At 40.5% G+C, this 6,887-nt stretch overlaps 1 pseudogene; it reads right to left on the bottom strand.

Annotated features, from left to right (window-relative positions):
• Positions 1 to 3,391: 3,391 nt before the first annotated feature.
• LOC146999664 (kinesin-like protein KIF11 pseudogene) lies at positions 3,392 to 6,131 on the bottom strand (annotated as a pseudogene).
• Between the last annotated feature and the right edge of the window lie 756 nt (positions 6,132 to 6,887).

Genomic DNA, 6,887 nt, shown 5'->3' with positions numbered 1-6,887 from the left:
GCTGGTTGCTGTAATGTGGAATCTTATGGTTATTTTAATTTTCATTTCCCTGATGAGTAAGGATGTTAAACATTTCTTTGAGTGCTCTTTGCCATTTGATATTACTCTGTTGAGAATTCTGTTTACCTTTGTACTCAATTTTTAAAATAATTTTACTTATTCATATTCCAGCTATGGGGAGAAGACAGGAAGCCCAGAAGAATCAATGGAAGTATGCAACCTCTGGGTTTAGAATGTACAGGTACCCTAAGGAAAATACCAGAGAGGAGGTGAGGGACTCTCAGGACCCAATGGGAGTGACCTTATCCAAGATGTCCAACAGTGGGGAGAGGCAACTCCAAGAGTCCACCTCCAGTAGATAGTAAGGACCTCAAGTGGAAGGATAGTGTTACCAACTTCACAGTCAAAATTTCTGACCCCAAATTGTTCCTGTCTAAATGAACTGTAGGGACAAAAATAGGAAAGTAACTGAAGAAAAGGAGGTCCAGTGTTCGGCCCAAATTGGGATCCATCTTAAGTCCTGCTACCAATGCCTGACACTCATATTGATGCTATGATATGCTTACAGGAGCCTAGCATGCCTGTCCTCTGAAAGGCCCTACAAGCAGCTGACTGAGGCAAATGCAAATACTTATCCTAACCATTGGACTGAAGTCTGGAACCCCTAAGGTTGAATTAGGAGAAGGATTGAAAAAGCTGAAGGGGAGGGCAACCACTTAGGAAGGACAGCAGTTTAAAATAACCTGGATGCCTAAGAGTTCCCAGAGACTGAGCCACCAATCATGTAGCAGACATGGGCTGGTTTGAGACCCCCAGCACATAAGTAGTAGAGGACTGCCTGGACTGGCCTCACTCGATAAAAATTAGTCTGATCCTTGAGAGACTTGAGGCCTCAGCGAAGAAGAATGCTGTATTTAGCTTTTGAAAACTAACTTCTAGAATTCTTTATATATTTTGAATATTGGCCCTCTAACAGATGTAGGGTTAGTGAAGATGTCCTATTGGCAATGTTTTTTACCTTACAGAAGCTTTTAAATTTCATGAGATTCCATCTGTCATTTTTGATATTAAAGTCTGAGACATTGGTGTTCTTTTCAGGAAAATTTCCCCTGTGCCACAGAGTTCAAGGCTATTTTCCATTTTCTCTTTTATTGGATTCAGTGTATCTGGTTTTATGTTGAAGTCCCTAATCCATTTGGACTCGTGGTTTGTATAAGATGATAAATAAGATAAGATGTACAAATATGGATCAGTTTGCACTCAGGTACAGGCAGAACTCCAATTAGGCCAGCATCACTTGTTGAAGATGCTTCCTATTTTCCCACTGTATGTCCTCAGGTTCTTTGTCAAAGATCAAGTATGCACAGCAGTGTAGGTGTATTTCAAGACCTTCATTGTATTTGATTCATCAACAGGTCTTTGTCTATACCAATACCATGAAGTTTTTATCACTACTGCTCTGTAGTACAGTCTGAGGTCGGGGATGATGGTTTCCATAGACGTTCTTTTATCATTGAGATAACGTTTGGGTACCTCAGGTTTTTTGATTTGCCATATTGTTGAAAGTTGTTCTCTTCATGTTTGTTAAGAATTATGTTCGAATTTTGATATGGATTACTTTGAATCTGTAGATTGCTGTTGGCTTTGTTCACCATGTTAATCCTCCCTATACCTGAGCACGGTAGATCATTCAATCTTCTGAGATCTTCAGTTTCTTTCTTCAGGGATGTGTAGTTCTTGTCATATAGATCTTTCACTTGCATGGTTAGAGTTACACTTAGATGTTTTATATTACTTGTGGCTATTCTGAAGGGATGTAGATTCCCTAAGTTCTTTCTCAGCACATTTATTATTTGTATCAAGGAAGACTACTGATTTATTTGAGTTAATTTTATTTTTATTTTTTTTTTTGAACAAAAATTAAAATAATTTAATTTAAAAAATTCAAAAACAATTACCAATTAGAGATTTACCAAAAGCAAATTAGATAATATCCACAGATTAGGTTGACATCTGTTTGTAGAGAAATTTATGCATTATTTTTATTAAAATATCATTTCTATTTCTACAAGGAGTTGGAGAAATGATACAAGAAAATAAATTTCTTAAAGTAGCGTTTTTTTCTAATTTTCTACTAGCTCTTTGTTACAAAGTTCTATTTCTTTTGGTTTTTTTGAAATAGGGTTTCTCTGTAGCCCTGGCTGTCCTGGAACTCACTTTGTAGACCAGGTTGGCCTGGAACTCAGAAATCCCCCTGCCTCTGCCTCCCGAGTGCTGGGATTAAAGGCGTGTGCCACCACGCCTGGCCAAAGTTCTATTTCTAAAGCAGGCATAGTGATGATGTCTGTAGCCCCAGGCCTTGGAAGGATGACTGTCCTGCTGCATAGTGAGTCCAAAGCCAGCCTGAGCTCCATAGTGAGACTGTGCCAAAACCATAACAAGTCACATTTCTCTGAACCGTATACATGAACTTGACGTGACCACACTTACTCTCTGCTTACACTTTTAGGTAGGTGCTCTGGTTCATCTTAAAATGGCCAACTTCCAGAAACAGGCTTATCAAAGCGAAAGAGCAAGGGTTAATATTTCAACAGAGGGAATGTATATATACATTTTTATTATATACAAGGAATAAAGTTTTAAAAGATAAACAAAATAGAAGTTATCATCATAATTGGTAGTTTGAAAACAATCTTGTCATTTCTAAGAGACTTAAAGGCCTTAGAGCGGGGCCTCAAGGATGAGTTAGAGCTTTAGACAGGTCTCCTGTAGTAGGAGCTGACACTACAGGGAGGCTGGTGATGTGTCAGACCTCAGGAAGGAATGAGATGTGTGCGAGGAACAAATGAAGAGCTGGGAAGGAAGGGTCCTTCCAGGGTCAGGTGTTCTGACAGTGATTGTAAAGGTAATCAGTGAGATAGAAGAGTTCCAGGTAAAACCCTGGGTTTCTCATACTAAAGAAACCTTTCTGTAGGCTACAAATGGTTAAGGGACAGGAAAAGGGAGACATGAGCCGAAGACAAACTAGAAAAGGCTGGTTGGAGATAGGGAAATAGCCTTAGCCAGACAGCAAAGGAGATGGCATTCACCAATACAAGTCTAAACCTGGAACAACGATTTCCATATATTTGGTATTTAATTATATACAAGAAAAATACTTACTTGTTACAGAAGAGCTTCTTTATATAAAAAGCTAGAAACACACACACATATTCAATGTAAATCCCAAATGGCACCCAGCTTACTACATCCTTGGACTACAGGGATTATAAAAAAAACTTTCAGTTCAACTACAGTTACTGTGGGGCCCTCATACAGCAGTCCCCTTTTCATCTGTACATATCTTCAGACTGTGGAGTTTCAGGTTGTATTTTAAAGATGACATCCTAAGCCTCAGATCAGCTAGAGGTTTATGGAGGTGTGCAGGGGCAGTCTACTCTTGGAGATGGAGAGATCCGAGGCCTCTTCCACTTTATACTTCTCCACCGGGTTAAGGCCTCTGTTTTCTTTGTCTTTTCCATGTGGCTTTTTACGCTGGAAAAAAGGAAGCCCTCTGCTGGAAGAGCAATCCGCACTGGTGTGTTCAGTTGTCTCTGGACTTACAGGTTCCTCAGTGCACTGCTCCAGAGCCTCCCTCTCTTCATCCATGTCCTGACTGGTCTCCTTGCTGGTTTCTGAGCTGTTTAGCATCATTAGTGGCTGTTTCTTTTGCAGCTGATCAAGCAGCTGCTCTCGTGGTTCAGTTCTCACAAGTGTTGTTGGATATAAATATTTTTTCCTCTCTGGTGTCATACCTGTTGGGATATCTAGTTTGAGATCCTGTTTCAGAAAGCAATTCAGCTTTGTTAACCCAGTCTTTATAGTTTTATCAAGCTCCAGGCTTCCTGCTTTACATTTTTCTTCATCAGAAGTCATCTGAGCAACAAAGGAGCTGTGCTGGTTCTCAACAGCTGTGCTCTGTTCTCTTACTTTCTTAGTGATCTCCGAACTTGAAGCTTTACAACATCCATTTACAAACTCCATTAAATTCTCAAGTTCTTCCTTTCTCTTGCTTAGGCAGGATGCCCACTGATCAGAGAAATGAACTGTGCTTGTGTTCAGGGTCCCACACTTCTGGGTGATCTCTTGGGATACAATCTCCAGGTTGCTGTTGAGTGAACTGCAGTGTCCTACAGACTCTTCAACCAACTGTGTGCCTTCTTGATTAAAGTGTCTGAGTTCTTGTAATAATCCATCAGATTCAGCAAGAAGTTTCTTACTGTGAACTGTTGTTTTATTGATTATATCAGTAGACCTCCGCTCTGTATTTTCTTGAATACTGTTCAGTGGTTTCTGGATGTTTTCATACTTCTTCTCCAAAGCACAGAACCTCTCTGCCCAACTACTGCTTAACTGGCAAAGTTCCTGTGAATGGGTTTCCTTTATTGTCTTCAGGTCTTCAGTTAGGTTTCCACAAAGCTTTTGTGATTCAACCAAGGAAGAAACTGTGTTTTCTCGGAGTTCATGTAAATTGTTACATAATATGCTGAGAAAACTGTCTATTTCTCTTTTTTGATCTTCTACCTTTTCAGCCACTGTCGATGAAGCCCTGAAAATATGCTGTAGCTGCCTATTTATGTTCAAGATGGAAACCACACCAGGGGCTACGATGGTCTTCAGGGAAGTGAAAAGGTCGGTCACAAGTTCATCAATCAATCCTTGCAGAACACTTTTACTTTGTGCTGCTAACGATTGCTCTTCCAATATCATATCAGAATTCTGAGAAACACGAGCTGACACATTTTCTGGAATAGACATGAGAGATTCAAGTGCTGTCGTGGTAATGGTGTCTAATGCAGAGACACTAGAAGACATCAGGTTACCAAACAGTGTCTTATGAACGTCTAGCATGGCCTTTTGTTTCTCACTGCCATCCTTAATCAATTCTTCCATATTATTAAACAGACTGTTGAGGTTTTTGCCAAAGCTCTCCTGAGCTTCAGCATTGTGTTCATCAATTGCTCTCTTGCGGTCCAGTTTAGAATGTAGGCCAGATACAGCCCTGGTGGTTTCTTTAACTGTGTTAAGCAACTTGCTGGCAGTGTCATGTAGCGTCTTCTCGGTTCTTTCCAAGGCTGAAGAGACGTATTCCTCTTTAACAAGTTGTAATTTTGTTTCTTGCAAATGTTTCTGAGTGGTTTCAAGTTCCTGTGTCTTGGTTTGCAGGTCAGATTTACACTGGTCAAGTAATAACTCTTCCCAGAGTCAAGAGGGATTGGTTGATATTTCCAGCTTCCCGGGCCCTCTTGTCAACAGCTCCAGAACGCCCAATATTTTCACTTCCTGCGAGATCAACCAAATTCAACTTTCCTATTTTAACAAGCTCTTCTCCATCAATTGTTGTTTCTTTCATGTGTATCGTAACAGAGAAAACTGAGTGTGAACGACTAGAGTAAGCATTCATCAAGGTTGCTGCAGTTGTCCTTTTTGCTGCTCCCTTCTCTAAGATTTGGTAGACTTCATCTTTATTGTGTACTGTGATTTCCTCTAAGCCTTTGATTATCACTCCTCTCTTGTTCCGGGGATCATCAAACATCTGCAGCCTTTCAGAAACATCAGAAGATGGACTAAGAAGATCAAAAAGCTCCTCATTATAGATTTCCAACAGGGACACTTTAACTGAAAACTCAGTGCCATTATCAGAAAGTTTCTCAAAAATTTGATGAAGAGTGCGTGGAATTATACCAGCCAGAGGATCCTCCTCCCAGGTATATACTTCATTAGGTGACCTTTCACCTTCCATTGTAAAAGTTTTTCCAGTGCCAGTCTGACCATATGCAAAGATGGTGCAATTATAGCCCATAATAACTTCATCTAGAATTGGACAAACAACACTTCGGTAAACATCAATTTGTTTTGTAGATGCTCCAAACACCATATCAAACGTGTATGTCTTCTTTGAGGTCTTGTCCGTCAACCCTGCAGTCCGTACACTGACTTCTTTCCGTGCATGGTCACATTCCACTACTGAGTGGGCATTAGCTTTCCGCTCTGCCAGATTAAATGGTCTGCATCTCACCACCACCTGGATGTTCCTGCCCTTTTCCTCTTTCTTCTTCAAAGAACTCGGCTGGGACGCCATGACGGTCGAGCCAAAACCTGCCGGCCTAGCGGAGACTCCGACACAGTGAGAACCGGGAGTCGCCTCTCCTCACCCCGGTGCTGCCAAGGCCACGAGGACCAAGACTCGCAGCTCGGCGTCCCCGAGGTCCACGCAGGCCTCTTGGCCGTGGCCACCGCCCCGCAAAAGCCGGACAGGACGAACCTCCTCTGCTCGGAAATCAGCAACCTTGAGTTAATTTTATAATGAGCCACTTTCCTGAAATAATTTTTCATCTGTAGGTGTTCTTTGGTATAACTTTGGGGGTTGCTTTTGCATCCTATCATATCATATCATCTGAAAATAATGATATTTTGCCTTATTCCTTTCCAATATATATCCCCTTTACCTCTTATTGTTCTCTAACTTCTCTAGCAAGAACTGTGGATGGTATATTGAATAGATAGGCAGAGTTTGGGTAGCCTTGATTGTCCCTGATTTTAGTGGGATTGTTTCATGTGTGTATTTAATTTTATGTTGGCTGTTGGTTTCTTTATGATTGCTTTATGTTTAGTTGTGTGCAATGAATTCCTAATTTCTGTATGACTTATAACAGGAAAAGGTGTTGCATATTTTCAATTGCTTTTAAGGCATCTAAAAATATGACCACATCTAAAAAAAATTGACCACAGTGAATTATGTTTTTAATGCGTTCTTAAATTTGTTCTGAGAGAATTTTATTGAGTAGTTTTGCATTGCTATTCCTAAAAAAAGTCGCTCTGAAGTTTCTTTGTTTGTTGGGTCTTTG

Source organism: Mus caroli, unplaced genomic scaffold, assembly GCF_978045245.1.
Source record: "Mus caroli unplaced genomic scaffold, Mus_caroli_1 scaffold_82, whole genome shotgun sequence".
NCBI classification, from domain to species: domain Eukaryota; kingdom Metazoa; phylum Chordata; class Mammalia; order Rodentia; family Muridae; genus Mus; species Mus caroli.
This window is presented reverse-complemented; position numbering and strand designations above follow the sequence as displayed.